A 15,292-nucleotide genomic window follows, 5' to 3' on the forward strand; every position below is an offset into this window, starting at 1 on the left:
AACCATTTGGCCACTGCTGGTATTTCACCTCAAAAGATTTGTTCTTGAAATTGCTGCACTAAGCCTTGACTTGTGATGGCTTGGTTCAGATTCCCCCTTCTGGTACAATAACTAATTTACCTATACAGGTATTTAAATGAAAAGCTTTTGAATAGAAAAGAAAATCAGTGACAACAATTTGATTTTTAAAATTGTATTCATTTAAGCATAAGTGGCAAATTTAAATGTGTACAATTTTCAGCTGGGAAAGATGAAATATTTGCAGACCAAAACTGCACAAGTTAATACTGTTAAAATCTTACTGAACATGAATTTCCTGCAAACAGTAGTTTTCCATGCTTCAGGCAGCCGTTGAGGGATAATCTGACGTGGAGATCCTGTACTGAGTTAGCAGGCAGTAGTGCAGATACAAATTAAAACCATTTCTTCAATCTCTTTTCTGCCTCGTAATTCAACAAAAAAACTGTAGAAAGAAAAGATTTCTTTGTTGTGAAAAGGATCAGCTTGAGTGCATTAACTGCTAAGTAATTAAGATACTGTGCTTGATGAGAGTGGCAAGTGGTAGTAAGGGACCAAGGAACCATTGAGGGTGTTAAGGAAAGACTGAGCATTAGGTCACCATAGCAAATGTCTTTATACAAGAACTTGCAGGATTTGCAAAATGCCACTGAAGAGTGAAGAGGAATTCATTGAGCATTGCCAGATGCATCCAGACCTAAGAAACTCACTCACAGGTTTCCGTTGTGTAGTTTGCATGCAGATAGTCACCTCTACTCTTGAGCTGAAAATTCGTGGAACATTCCACTAGCAAACTGGCCAAAAATCAAAGTCGGAAAAAAGTCCCATTTCTTCTGATGCCTAAGTATCATTTCCCAAAAGACAAATGTTGTCAGCAAGTGTATCTTCACTATCATATGGTAAATACGCATGCAATCAATGGTCTCCTCGTTTGAAAGTTTCCAAAGCCACAGAATCATAGAAGAATCATAGAAAATTTACGGCACAGAAGGAAGCTATTCAGCCCATCGTGTCTGCGCCGGCTGAAAATGAGCCACCCAGCCTAATCCCACTTTCCAGCACTTGGTCCATAGCCTTGTAGGTTATGGCACTTCAGGTGCATATCCAGGTACTTTTTATATGTGATCAGCGTTTCTGCCTCTACCACTCTTTCAGGCAATGAGTTCCAGACCCCCACCACCCTCTGCGTGAAAAACTTTTTCCTTAGCTCCCCACTAATCCTTCTACCAATCACTTTAAATTGATGCCCCCTGGTTATTGACCTCTCTGCTAAGGGAAATAGGTCCTTCCTATCAACTCCATTTAGGCCCTTTATAATTTTGTTCACCTCAACTAAATTACCCCTCAGCCTCCTCTGTTCCAAAGAAAACAACCCCAGCCTATCCAATCTTTCCTCATAGCTAAAATTCTCCAATCCTGGCAACATCCTTATAAATCTCCTCTGTACCCTCTCTGGAGCAATTACATCCTTCTTGTAATGTAGTGAGCAGAACTGTACACAATATTCTAGCTGTGGCCTAACTTAGTGTTTTATACAGTTCTAGCATAACCTCCCTGCTCTTACGCTCTATGCCGTGGCTAATAAAGGAAAGTATCGTGTATGCGTTCTTAACCACCTGATCAACCTGTCCTGCTACCTTCAGGGATCTGTGGACATGCACTCCAAGGTCCTTTTGTTCCTCTACATTTCTCAGTATCCTCCCATTTATTGTGTATTCCCTTGCCTTGTTTGCCCTCCCCAAATGCATTATCTCACACTTCTCTGGATTGAATTCCATTTGCCACTTTTCGGCCCACCTGACCAGTCCATTGCTATCTTGCTGCAGTCTACAGCTTTCCTCCTCACTATCAACCACACGGCCAATTTTTGTATCATCTGCAATCTTCTTAATCATGCCCCCTACATTTAAGTCCAAATCATTAATATATACCACAAAAAGCAAGGGACCTAGTATTGAGCCCTGCGGAACCCCACTGGAAACAGCCTTCCAGTCACAAAAACATTACCCTTTGCTTCCTGCCACTGAGCCAATTTTGGATCCAACATGCCACTTTCCCTTGGATCCCATGGGCTTGTACTTTTTTGACCAGTCTGCCATGTGGGACCATGTCAAAAGCCTTGCTAAAATCCATGTAGACTACATCAAAGGCACTACCCTCATCGACCCTCCTTGTTGCCTCCTCAAAAAATTCAATCAAGTTAGTCAGACACGACCTTCCCTTAACAAATCCATGCTGACTGTCCTTGATTAATCTGTGCCTTTCTAAGTGACAGTTCATCCTATCCCTCAGAATTGATTCCGATAATTTGCCTACCACCGAAGTTAGACTGATGGACCTGTAATTACTTGGTCCATCCGTCTCTCCCTTTTTAAACAACGGTAGAACGACAGCAGTCCTCCAGTTCTCCGGCACCATGCCTGTATCCAGAGAGGCTCGGAAAATGATGGTCAGAGCCTCCGCTATTTCCTCCCTATTTCTTTTAACAGCATGGGATACATTTCATCCGGGCCTGGTGATTTATCTACTTTCAAAGATGCTAATCCCCTTAATACTTCCTCTCACTATGTTTATCCCATCTAATTTTTTACACTTCTTAACTACAATGTCTGCATCGTTCTCTTTTGTGAAGACAGATGCAAAGTATTCATTACCACCAATAAGACAATGATGCAGTCCGTGCCCGCATGCAGCAAGACCTGGACATGACGGATACAGTAGCATAGTGGTTATGTTGCTGGACTAGTAATCCAGACGCCTGGACTAATAATCCAGAGTCATGAGTTTGAATCCTGCCACGGCAGCTGGTGAATTTAAATTCAATTAATTAGATAAAATTCTGGAATTAAAAAAAACTAGTATCAGTAATGGTGGCCATGAAACTACCGGATTGTTGTAAAAACCCATCTGGTTCACTAATGTCTTTTAGGCAAGGAAACCTGCCGTCCTTACCCGGTCTGGCTGAAAATTGACTCCAGACCCACAGCAATGTGGTTGATTCTTAATCGCCCTCTGAAATGGCCCAGCAAGCCACTCCGTTGTAAAATCTCGCTACAAAAAGTTATAAGAATAAAACTGGACGGACCACCCGGCATCAGACCACTAGGCACTGGACACGACGAAGGCAAACCAAGCCCAGTCGACCCTGCAAAGTCCTCCTCACTAACATCTGGGGACTTGTGCCAAAATTGGGAGAGCTGTCCCACAGACTAGTCAAGCAACAGCCTGACATAGCCATACTTACAGAATCATACCTTTCAGCCAACGTCCCAGACTCTTCCATCACGATCCCTGGGTATGTCCTGTCCCGATGGCAGGACAGACCCACCAGAGGTGGCGGTACAGTGATATACAATCAGGAGGGTGTGCTCCTGGGAGTCCCCAACATTGACTCCGGACCCCATGAAATCTCATGGCATCAGGTCAAACATGGGCAAGGAAACCTCCTGCTGATTACCACCTACTGGCTCGTTGGCACTACAACGGACCGAGCTGGCCGAGTCCAGAAGGACATAGCTGCAAGACTTGGCCTGCGGCAGGTGGTGAGCGAACCAACAAGAGGGAAAAACCTACTCCTCACCTATCTACCTGTCGCAGATGCATCTGTCCATGACAGTATTGGTAGGAGTGACCATCGCACAGTCCTCGTGGAGATGAAGTACCATCTTCGCACTGAGGACACTATCCAATGCATTGTGTGGCACTACCACCGTGCTAAAAGGGATAGAGTCAGAACAGATCTAGCAGCTCAAAACTGGGCATCTGCGAGACACTGGGCCATCAGCAGCAGCAGATTTGTATTCCAACACAATCTGTAACCTCATAGCCCGGCATATTCCTCACTCTACCATTAACAATGAGCCAGGGGATCAACCCTGGTTCAATGAAGAGTGTAGAAGAGCATGCCTGGAGCAACAGCAAGCATACCTAAAAACGAGGTGCCAACCTGGTGAAGCTACAACACAGGACTACATGCATGCTAAACAGCGGAATCAACATGCTTACAGATAGAGCTAAGCGATTCCACAACCAACGGATCAGATCAAAGCTCTGAAGTCCTGCCACATCCAGTCGTGAACAGTGGTGGACAGTTAAACAACTAACGGGAGCAGCAGGCTCTGTAAACATCCCCATCCTCAATGATAGCAGAGTCCAGTACTTGAGTGCAAAAGACAAGGCTGAAGCGTTTGCAACCACATTAAGTCAAGGATGTCTCGGAGCGGCTGCAGGACATTCTGGAGGGGGAGGGTGAACAGCCAGTTGTCGTGGTGCATATAGGCACCAACGATATAGGTAAAAAACAGGATGAGGTCCTACAAGCTGAATTTAGGGAGTTAGGAGTTAAACTAAAGAGTAGGACCTCAAAGGTAGTAATCTCAGGATTGCTACCAGTGCCACGGGCTAGTCAGAGTAGGAATGACAGGATAGCTAGGATGAATACGTGGCTTGAGAGATGGTGCAAGAGGGAGGGATTCAAATTCCTGGACCATTGGAACCAGTTCTGGGGGAGGTGGGACCAGTACAAATTGGACGGTCTGCATCTGGGCAGGACTGGAACCAATGTCCTAGGGGGAGTGTTTGCTAGTGCTGTTGGGGAGGGTTTAAACTAATGTGGCAGGGGGATGGGAACAGATGCAGGAAGTCAGTGGGAAATAAAGTGGTGACAGAAACAAAAGGCAGTAAGGGAGAGTGTACAGAACATGACCGGACAGATGGTCTGAGAAAGCAGGGCAAAGACCAAGGGAAGTCTAGATTAAACTGCATTTATTTCAATGCAAGAAGTCTGATGGGCAAGGCAGATGAACTCAGGGCATGGATGGGTACATGGGACTGGGATGTTATAGCTATTACTGAAACATGGCTAAGGGAGGGGCAGGACTGGCAGCTCAATGTTCCAGGGTACAGATGCTATAGGAAAGATAGAGCAGGAGGTAAGCGAGGAGGGGGAGTTGCGTTCTTGATTAGGGAGAACATCACGGCAGTAGTGAGAGGGTATATATCCGAGGGTTCGCCCACTGAGTCGATATGGGTAGAACTGAAAAATAAGAAGGGAGAGATCACTTTTGATAGGATTGTACTACAGACCCCCAAATAGTCAACGGGAAATTGAGGAGCAAATATGTAAGGAGATTACAGACAGCTGCAAGAAAAATAGGGTGGTAATAGTAGGGGACTTTAACTTTCCCAACATTGACTGGGACAGCCATAGCATTAGGGGCTTGGATGGAGAGAAATTTGTTGAGTGTATTCAGGAGGAATTTCTCATTCAGTATGTGGATGGCCCGACAAGAGAGGGGGCAAAACTTGACCTCCTCTTGGGAAGTAAGGAAGGGCAGGTGACAGAAGTGTTAGTGAGGGATCACTTTGGGACCAGTGATCATAATTCCATTAGTTTTAAGATAGCTATGGAGAATGATAGGTCTGGCCCAAAAGTTAAAATTCTAAATTGGGGAAAGGCCAATTTTGATGGTATTAGACAGGAACTTTCAGAAGTTGATTGGGAGAGTCTGTTGGCAGGCAAAGGGACGTCTGGTAAGCGGGAGGCTTTCAAAAGTGTGTTCACCAGGGTTCAGGGTAAGCACATTCCTTATAAGGTGAAGGGCAACCTTGGATGACTCGGGAGATTGAGGCCCTAGTCAAAAAGAAGAAGGAGGCATATGACATGCATAGGCAGCTGGGATCAAGTGGATCCCTTGAAGAGTATAGAGATTGCCGGAGTAGAGTTAAGAGAGAAATCAGGAGGGCAAAAAGGGGACATGAGATTGCTTTGGCAGATAAGGCAAAGGAGAATCCAAAGAGCTTCTACAAATACATAAAGGGCAAAAGAGTAACTAGGGAGAGAGTAGGGCCTCTTAAGGATCAACAAGGTCATCTATGTGCGGAACCACAAGAGATGGGTGAGATCCTGAATGAATATTTCACATCGGTATTTATGGTTGAGAAAGGCATGGATGTTAGGGAACTTGGGGAAATAAATAGTGATGTCTTGAGGAGTGTACATATTACAGAGAGGGAGGTGCTGGAAGTCTTAACGCGCATCAAGGTAGATAAATCTCCGGGACCTGATGAAATGTATCCCAGGACATTATGGGAGGTTAGGGAGGAAATTGCGGGTCCCCTAGCAGAGATATTTGAATCATCCACCGCCACAGGTGAGGTGCCTGAAGATTGGAGGGTAGCAAATGTTGTGCCTTTGTTTAAGAAGGGCGGCAGGGAAAAGCCTGGGAACTACAGACCGATGAGCCTGACATCTGTAGTGGGTAAGTTGTTAGAGGGTATTCTGATCACTACCACCAAAATGTTCTTCCACTGATACTCCTTCCACCTGCCCAGCTTCATTTCCTAAAACTAAATCCAGAACTGCCCCTTCTCTTGTTGGGCTTGCCACGTACTGGCTAAAAAAGTATTCCTGAATGCAAATTAAGAATTTTGTGCCCTCTATACCCTTCACACTGTTTGTATCCCAGTTAATATTAGGGTAATTGAAATCCCCTACTATTGTTGCCCTATTGTTTTTGCACTTCTCAGAAATTTGCCTACATATTTGTTCTTCTATCACCCTCTGACTGTTTGAGGGTCTGTAGTACGCTGCCAATAATGTGACTGCCCCTTTTTTGTTGCTTAGCTCAACCCATATGGCCTCAGTTGATGATCCTTCTAACATATTATCCCTCCTCACAGCTGTAATTGTTTCTTTAACCAAAATTGCCAGACCCCCTCCTTTTTTATCTCCCTCTCTATCTCGTCTGAAAACCCTCTTACCGGCAACGTTGAGCTGCCATTCCTACCCCTTTTTAAGCCATGTTTCAGTAATAGCTAAGATATCATACTGCCACATATCTATCTGTGCCCTCAGCTCATCTGCCATATTCACTTTACTCCTTGCACTGAGGTATATACCATTAAGCACTGCCAAACTCCTTTGTTGTTTATTTTCTAACCTTTGTTTCCTCTGCCTTCCAAACTCACTTACTAATTTTCTGCCTTCCATTTCCAGTTCTGCTTTTCTCCCATCTGAATCTACACTTAGGTTCCCATCCCCCTGCCAAGCTAGTTTAAACCCTCCCCAACAGCACTAGCAAACCTCCCCGCGAGGATATTGGTCCCGGCCCTGTTGAGGTGCAACCCGACTGGCTTGTACATCCCCCAGAACCGGTCCCAATGCCCCAGGAATCTAAATCCCTCCCACCTGCACCATCTCTCCAGCCACGCATTCATCTGCTCTATTTTCCTATTTCTGTACTCACTTACACATGGCCCTGGGAGTAATCCAGAGATTACTACTTTTGAGGTCCTGCTTATTAATTCCTTTTCTAGCTCCTGAAAATGTGCCTGCAGGACCTCATCCCTCTTTCAACCTGTCATTGGTACCGATATGGGCCATGGCCTCTGGCTCTTCACCCTCCCCACTCACAAATGTTCTGCAGCCGCTCAGTGACATCCTTGACCCTGGCATCAGGGAGGCAACATGCCATCCTGGAATCACGTCTGCAGCCACAGAAACGCCTGCCTATTCCCCTAACTATAGAATCCCCTATCACTATTGCTCTCCTGGCCTTTCTCCTCCTGCCTGTACAGCTGAGCCACCCCTGGTGCTATGGACTTGGCTCTGGCTGCACTCCCCAGAGGACCCCTCTCCCTCACTAGTATTCAGTGAGGTGCACTCAGGGGACTCCTGTACCACTTGCCTGGTTCTCCTCGTTTGTCTGGCGGTCAACCAGTCCCTCTCTACCTGCATCTTAAGCTGCAGGATGACCACCTCCTGAAATGTGCTATCCACGAAACACTCAGCCTCGCGGATGCACTGCAATGACGTCAGCTGCTGCTCAAGCTCTGAAACCTGGAGCTCGAGCTCCACCATCTGAGGTCACATTTGGAAATCCCTTTAAGGAAGCAGTCCTGTCCACAGTGTAAAGAGGATTTTGATTTCCAGGATACCCTTTTACAACACCTTACTATACACTACATGATAACTTCTACTTCTACTCATTGAGCACGATTTTCGCTCTCCAGAGCAGGTGCGTTCATGGCGGGGGGCTGCGAAAATCGGGGATTCCTGGGGCGGGTCTGGAGCCCAGCTCCAACCCGCCCACTTCCAGGTTCCCCAGTGATGCGCTGACATGCGCGCGCAGCCCCCGCATGTGGGACTCCCGCCGGCAATTAAAGTCGGCGGGGTGCCACTTAAATTACTCATTAATTTATTTCAGGTCGTTTAGAGACCTGATTAACATAACATTTTAGGAGGGGTGGGATTTTGCAAACAACTGGGGCTGTTTCCCGTACTGGGGGAAACGCTCCCAGTTCAAATGGATGTGTTGCAGCCATCAGCCTGTGGCAGCTGCAAAGGTCCATTTGACAGGTGGTGGGGGGAAGACCCTAACTCATTGCAGGAGGCCACACTGTCACTTTGGACAAAGTTTGGCCTCCACCACCCTCATCCTAACAATAAAATTCACAAATTTGCACACTTACCCCGGTGTCCAGACACATGTACCTACCTTGCGGACCCCCTCAAATGTACATCTTCCGGATGGGGGCCGACGTAGCTGCAGTCATGACCTCCTTGGAAGACGAACAGCATCACTAGCCTTGCCGGCCATGCCGTCCACCTCTGACACGTGGAGCCCCCACAACGCAGTGCTGTGACACATCCACCTGCACAGCAGGAGGGAGGCCAACGGCAGAGAGAGATGCATTGCAGAAGGCACTACCCTCACCACAGGGTCTACAGACCGAGGCTCAGCTTCCTGGACCTCTCTGAGCAGCAGTGCACATGGAGGCTCAGAGTCTCTCGACATGTAGTCGTGGACATCTGCAGCCTCCTTCATCCCAAGCTGCTCCTGGCTGGCCCGAGCACCATCTTCTTACCTGTCGCTGTCAAAGTCACCACTGCCCTCAACAACTTCTCCTCTTCATCCTTCCAGGGTGCCACGGGGGACATCGCCGACGTCTCTCAGTCGTCTGCACAAAAGAGCCCTGCAAATACACCTACACCCACTCTGGAGTGGCACAATGGGTGGCATCAGTTGTGGGTCTTCATTGTGATCCACAGGAAAGGGCATTATTGCACAAACCAGACAAGATTCTCAAAGACGTGGCAGTAGTGGTGACAACATAATATGTTATGTGAGTTGATCAGAAATTAAATATAGGTAAACACCATGACAAACCCTCAAACACCCTTGTGCACCCCCTTCATGCTCACGACACGTTTGCCTTACGCTTCCTACTGCACATATGTGATGCATGCCCTGTGGCTGCAGCACAGGTAGTGGCAGGTTGAATGAGGCTGACCGTGAAAGAGATGCACGAGAGGGTGAGTATGAGATAGAGCCATGAGATTGTATGAGGATTGGGTTGAGTGGTAGTGGCGGGATGAGTACTGGCGAGGTGAGTAAGTGCAGGTAAGATGAGGATGAGGTTTGAGTGGGTGTGAGGGGTGATGTGACAGAGTAGTGTTGGCAGTGCAGAAGGAGATGTGGGGTGGAGGCGGTGATGTGGCAGACAGAGTGTAGGGGAATGAATAAGTGTACTCACTTCGGCTGACCTACTTAGGTGATTGAAGCACCTCCTGCACTGTATGCAGGTGCGCGATATGTTGGTGGTGCAGGTGACCTCCTCTGCCACCTCGAGCCAGGCCTTCTTGGTGGCAGAGGCAGGCCGCTTCCTCCCGCCCGCTGGGGAGAAGATCTCTGTCCTCCACCTCCTTCTAACCCCATACAATAATACCTGGAGTGAGGCATCATTAACCTGGGAGCAGCCTTCCCCCGGGCTGCTCCAGGCTGCAATTTTTCCTATTTCCTGCAGCATCAGTCAGTGGAGGACTGCCCCTTTAAATAGGGCTCCTCCAGCTGACAGTCTATGCTGCGCATGCGCAGTCCGCCTGCTGCGCAGCTTTCCAGCGCGAAACCCGGAAGCACAGGTAAGTTACCCACGCGCCCAGTCGATCCCCCCGCTGCGAACCCGCCGCCCTCCTAATAGCGGGCCCATTATGGCTGCGAAAGCTGCAACAAGAAATTTTCCTCAGTGGATCACCGTCAGAAGCACTTGTTGGATGTGTATACTCTTACGCTATATCACTGGATATTGTGCCAAGAAGTGTTTGATTCCAAGGTCTCCATCCAAGTGCATTTGGCAGTGAAGCACAGTAACAAAAAGAAGATGTACCGCTGCCTGTAATTGGGATTTTTGAAAGTAGGAAGATCTTCAGCATCATGTCAAGCAAAGCCATTTGGGCAACCCAGCAAAAGCCCATAAATGTATATTCTGTGGCGACACGTTCAGTACAGATGTAGAACTGCAATGCCACATCACAACACACAGCACAATTGTAAATTTTGCAGTAAGGCCTTACATGCCATTATTTTGCTAGAAAATGGCATGGAATGGGCAGACACATGGTAGATGAAATTTAATGCAGAGAAGTGTGAAGTGATGTATTTTGGTAGGAAGAATTAGGAGAGGCAATATAAATTAAATGGTACGATTTTAAAGGAGGTGCAGGAACAGAGAGACCTGGGGGTGCACATACACAAATCTTTGAAGGTGGCAGGACAAGTTGAGAAGGCTATTAAAAAAGCATATGAGATCCTGGGCTTTATTAATTGGACGTTGTACTGCTGTTGCTGCATGCAGGCATGGACTGCTTCATTAGCTGAGGGGTTGCGAATGAAACTGAAAACTGTGCAAACGTCATCAAACATTCCCACTTCTGACCTTATGATGGAGGGAAGATCATTGATGAAGCAGCTGGAGATGGTTGGGCCTAGGATACTGCCCTGGAGAACTCCTGCAGCAATGTCCTGGGGTTGAGATGATTGGCCTCCAACAACCACTGCCATCTTCATTTGTGCTAAGTATGACTCCAGCCACTGGAGAGTTTTCCCCCTGATTTCCATTGACTTCAATTTTACTAGGGCTCCTCGATGCCACACTCACTCAAATGCTGCCTTGATGTCAAGGAAAGACATACTTGCTCTCGAGGCAGTACAAAGAAGGTTCACTCGGTTAATCCCAGGGATGAGGGGGCGGACATATGAGGAGAGGTTGAGTAGATTGGGACTCTACTCATTGGAGTTCAGAAGAATGAGAGGCGATCTTATTGAAACATATAAGATTGTGAAGGGTCTTGATCGGGTGGATGCAGTAAGGATGTTCCCAAAGATGGGTGAAACTAGAACTAGGGGGCATAATCTTAGAATAAGGGGCTGCTCTTTCAAAACTGAGATGAGGAGAAACTTCTTCACTCAGAGGGTGGTCGGTCTGTGGAATTTGCTGCCCCAGGAAGCTGTGGAAGCTACATCATTAGATAAATTTAAAACAGAAATAGACAGTTTCCTAGAAGTAAAGGGAATTAGGGGTTATGGGGAGCGGGCAGGAAATTGGACATGAAGCTGAGTTCGGATCGGTCAATGCCCTGTGGGTGGCGGAGAGGGCCCAGGGGCTATGTGGCCGGGTCCTGCTCCGACTTCTTGTGTTCTTTAGATTTGTGGTTGGGATCAGATCAGCCATGATCTTATTGAATGGCGGAGCAGGCTCGAGGGGCCGATTGGCCTACTCCTGCTCCAATTTCTTATGTTCTTATGTTCTAAGGGCAGTCACTCTTACCTCACCTCTGGAATTCAGCTCTTCTGTCCATGTTTGAACCAAGGCTGTAGTGAGTTCTGGAGCCGAATGGTCCTGGAGGATCCCAAACTGAGCATCGGTGAGCAGGTTATTGGTGAGTAAGTGCTGCTTGATAGCACTGTCGATGACACCTTCCATCACATTGCTGATGATTGAGAGTAGACTGATGGGGCGGTAATTGGCCGGATTGGATTTGTCCTGCTTTTTGTGGACAGGACATACCTGGGCAATTTTCCACTTTGTCGGGTAGATGCCGGTGTTGTAGCTGTACTGGAATAGCTTGGCTAGAGGCGAGGCTAGTTCTGGTGCACAAGTCTAAAGGATGGCAGCTGGGATGTTGTCGGGGTCCATAGCCTTTGCTGTATCCAGTGCAATTAGCTGTTTCTTGATATCACATGGAGTGAATCGGATTGGCTGAAGACCGGCTTCTGTGATGGTGGGGATCTCAGAGGAGGTCGAGATGGATTATCCACTCGGCACTTCTGGCTGAAGATGGTTGCAAACGCTTCAGCCTTGTCCTTTGCACTCACGTGCTGAGCTCTGCCATCATTGAGGATGGGGATGTTCACGAAGCCTGCTCCTCCTGTTAGTTGTTTGATTGTCCACCACCATTCACGACTGGATGTGGCAGGACTGCAGAGGTTTGATCTGATCCGTTGGTTGTGGGATCGCTTAGCTGTGCCTATAGTATGCTGCTTCTGCTGTTTAGCATGCATGTAGTCCTGTGTTGTAACATCACCAGGTTGGCACGTCATTTTTAGATATGCCTGGTGCTGCTCCTGGCATGCTCTTCTACACTCCTCATTGAACCGGGATTGATCCCCTGCCTTGATGGTAATGGTAGAGTGACGGATATGCCAGGCCATGAAGTTACAGATTGTGCCGGAATACAATTCTGCTGCTGCTGATGGCCCACACCGCCTCATGGATGCCCAGTTTTGAGCTGCTGGATCTGTTCTGAATCTATCCCATTAAGCATGGTGGTAGAGTCACACAACACGTTGGATGGTGTCTTCAGTGTGAAGACGGGACTTTGTCTCCACGAGGACTGTGCGGTGGTCACTCCTACCAATGCTCTCATGGACAGATGCATCTACGACAGGTAGATTGATGAGGACAAGGTCAAATAGGTTTTCCCCCGTGTTGGTTCTCTCACCACCTGATGCAGGCCCAGTCTGGCAGCTATGCCCTTCAGGACTCGGCCAGCTCGATTAGTAGGGGTGCTACCAAGCCACTCTTGCCGATGGACATTGAAGTCCCCTACCCAGAGTACATTCTGTGCCCTTGCTACCCTCAGTGCTTCCTCCATGTGTAGATAAAAGTTTAAATTCCTGTATGGGTAAAAGTTTAAATTGCTTGACCAAGAACAACTGTTGCTAGGCAGATGCTGTGTTAGTTAAAAGGGATGTAGGTAAAATGTGCTGATACCGGATTGGGCAAGTTCCAGTGGTATGACGGAGTGTACAAGCTACAATGTTGTGTATTTTGAGGACAACAAGTCCTGCTAATTTGTAGATTTCGCCTGGGTCTTCCCCTCTCTTGCTGGAATAAAGTTGAGAGCAGCAAGAGAGGGGAAGACCGAGGGGAAATCTACAATACAAATAGTACAAACAGTTGTTCAAGAACAAGTGAAAGGGAAAAGCGTAGAGCAGTGGAAAGAAAATGTACTTTAGGCACGACAGATAAAATAAAAACTAGAAGGCGTAAGGCGATTAACCCAGCATCAAAGCTGTGGCAGGGGGTTAGGAACCTGAGCAGGGAGACAGAGGAAAGCGTGTCAGGAAGGGACAGAAGGTATGGAGTAAAAGGTAAAGTGTTAAAAAAGGAAAAAGCAGGAACTAAGTGTCACAAGACATATTTGAAAGTTCTTTATCTGAATGCACGTAGCATTCGTAACAAAATGGACGAGTTAACGGCACAAATAACTACGTATGGGTATGATCTTGTGGCCATTACAGAAACATGGCTGCAGGGTGACAATGACTGGGAATTAAATATGCCAGGTTATTTAACAATCAGGAAGGAAAGGCAGGAAGGAAGGGGAGGTGGGGTGGCTATGTTAATAAAGGAAGGAATCACTGTAATACAGAGAAATGATATTGGGACAAAGGATCAGGATAATGAAACAGTTTGGGTAGAGATAAGGAATGATAAGGGGAAAAAAACACTAGTGGGCGTAATATATAGGCCTCCTAATAATTGCAACTCAACTGGAAGAAGTATTAATCAGGAAATAGTCAGGGCATGTAATAAAGGAACAGCTATAATTATGGGGGATATTAACTATCATATTAACTGGACAAATCAAATTGGGCAGGACAGCCTTGAGGAAGAGTTCATTGAGTGTATTAGGGATGGATTTCTTGAGCAGTATGTAACTGATCCCACAAGGGGGCAAGCAACCTTGGACCTGGTCCTGTGTAATGAGCCAGAATTAATTAATAATGTCCTAGTTAAGGATCCCCTTGGAATGAGTGACCATAACATGGTTACATTCCATATCCAATTAGAGGGTGAGAAGGTTGGTTCTCAAACAAGCGTACTGAGCTTGAATAAAGGAGACTATGATGGTATGAGAGCGGAATTGATTAAAGTGGACTGGGAAAATAAATTAAAGGGTAAGACAGTGCATGAGCAGTGGTGTTCATTTAAGGAGTTATTTTACAACTTTCAAAAAGAATATATTCCACTGAGGAAAAAAGGGTGTAAAAGAAGTGACAGCCATCCGTGGCTAAGTAAAGAAATTAAGGATAGTATCCGACTAAAAACAAGGACATATAAGGTAGCCAAACTTAGTGGGAGGATAGAAGATTGGGAAGTCTTCAAAAGACAGCAAAAAGTAACTAAAGGATTGATTAAGAAAGGGAAGATAGATTATGAAAATAAATTAGCAAAAAATATAAAAACAGATCGCGAGAGTTTTTACAGTTATATAAAAAGAAAAAGGGTGGCTAAGGCAAACATAGGTCCCTTAGAGGATGAGACCGGGAAATTAATGGTGGGAAACATGGAGATGGCAAAAATGCTGAACAAATATTTTGTTTCAGTCTTTACGTTAGAGGACACTAAGAATATCCCAACAGTGGACAAACAGGGGGCTCTACGGGGGGAGGAGCTAAATACGATTAAAATCACTAAGAAATTGGTACTCAGTAAATTAATGGGACTCAAGGCGGATAAATCCCCTGGACCTGATGGCTTACTTCCTAGGGTCTTGAGGGAAGTGGCAGTAAGGATTGTGGATGCTTTGGTAATAATTTTCCAAAATTCTCTGGACTCGGCAAAGGTCCCGGCAGATTGGAAAACTGCTAATGTAACACCCTTATTTAAAAAGGGTAGTAGGCAGAAGGCTGGAAATTATAGACCAGTTAGCCTAACATCTGTGGTGGGTAAAATTTTGGAGTCTATTATTAAGGAGACAGTAGCGGAACATTTGGATAAACATAATTTAATAGGACAAAGTCAGCATGGCTTTACGAAGGGGAAGTCATGTCTGACAAATTTGCTTGAGTTCTTTGAGGACATAACGTACAGGGTGGATAAAGGGGAACCAGTGGACGTAGTGTATTTGGACTTCCAGAAGGCATTCGACAAGGTGCCACATAAAAGATTATTGCTCAAGATAAAGAATCACTGGATTGGGGGTAAT

At 46.4% G+C, this 15,292-nt stretch overlaps 1 long non-coding RNA gene across 1 annotated transcript in view; it reads right to left on the reverse strand.

Annotated features, from left to right (window-relative positions):
- Positions 1-442: 442 nt before the first annotated feature.
- Positions 443-15,292, reverse strand: part of LOC137334269 (uncharacterized) — a 105,387-nt gene continuing 90,537 nt past the window's right edge. The window contains exon 3 of the long non-coding RNA XR_010966120.1: positions 443-463. This is a non-coding gene — a long non-coding RNA (uncharacterized lncRNA). The remainder of the gene's footprint in view (positions 464-15,292) is intronic.

Source organism: Heptranchias perlo, chromosome 17 (genome assembly GCF_035084215.1).
Source record: "Heptranchias perlo isolate sHepPer1 chromosome 17, sHepPer1.hap1, whole genome shotgun sequence".
Taxonomy (NCBI): Eukaryota; Metazoa; Chordata; class Chondrichthyes; order Hexanchiformes; family Hexanchidae; genus Heptranchias; species Heptranchias perlo.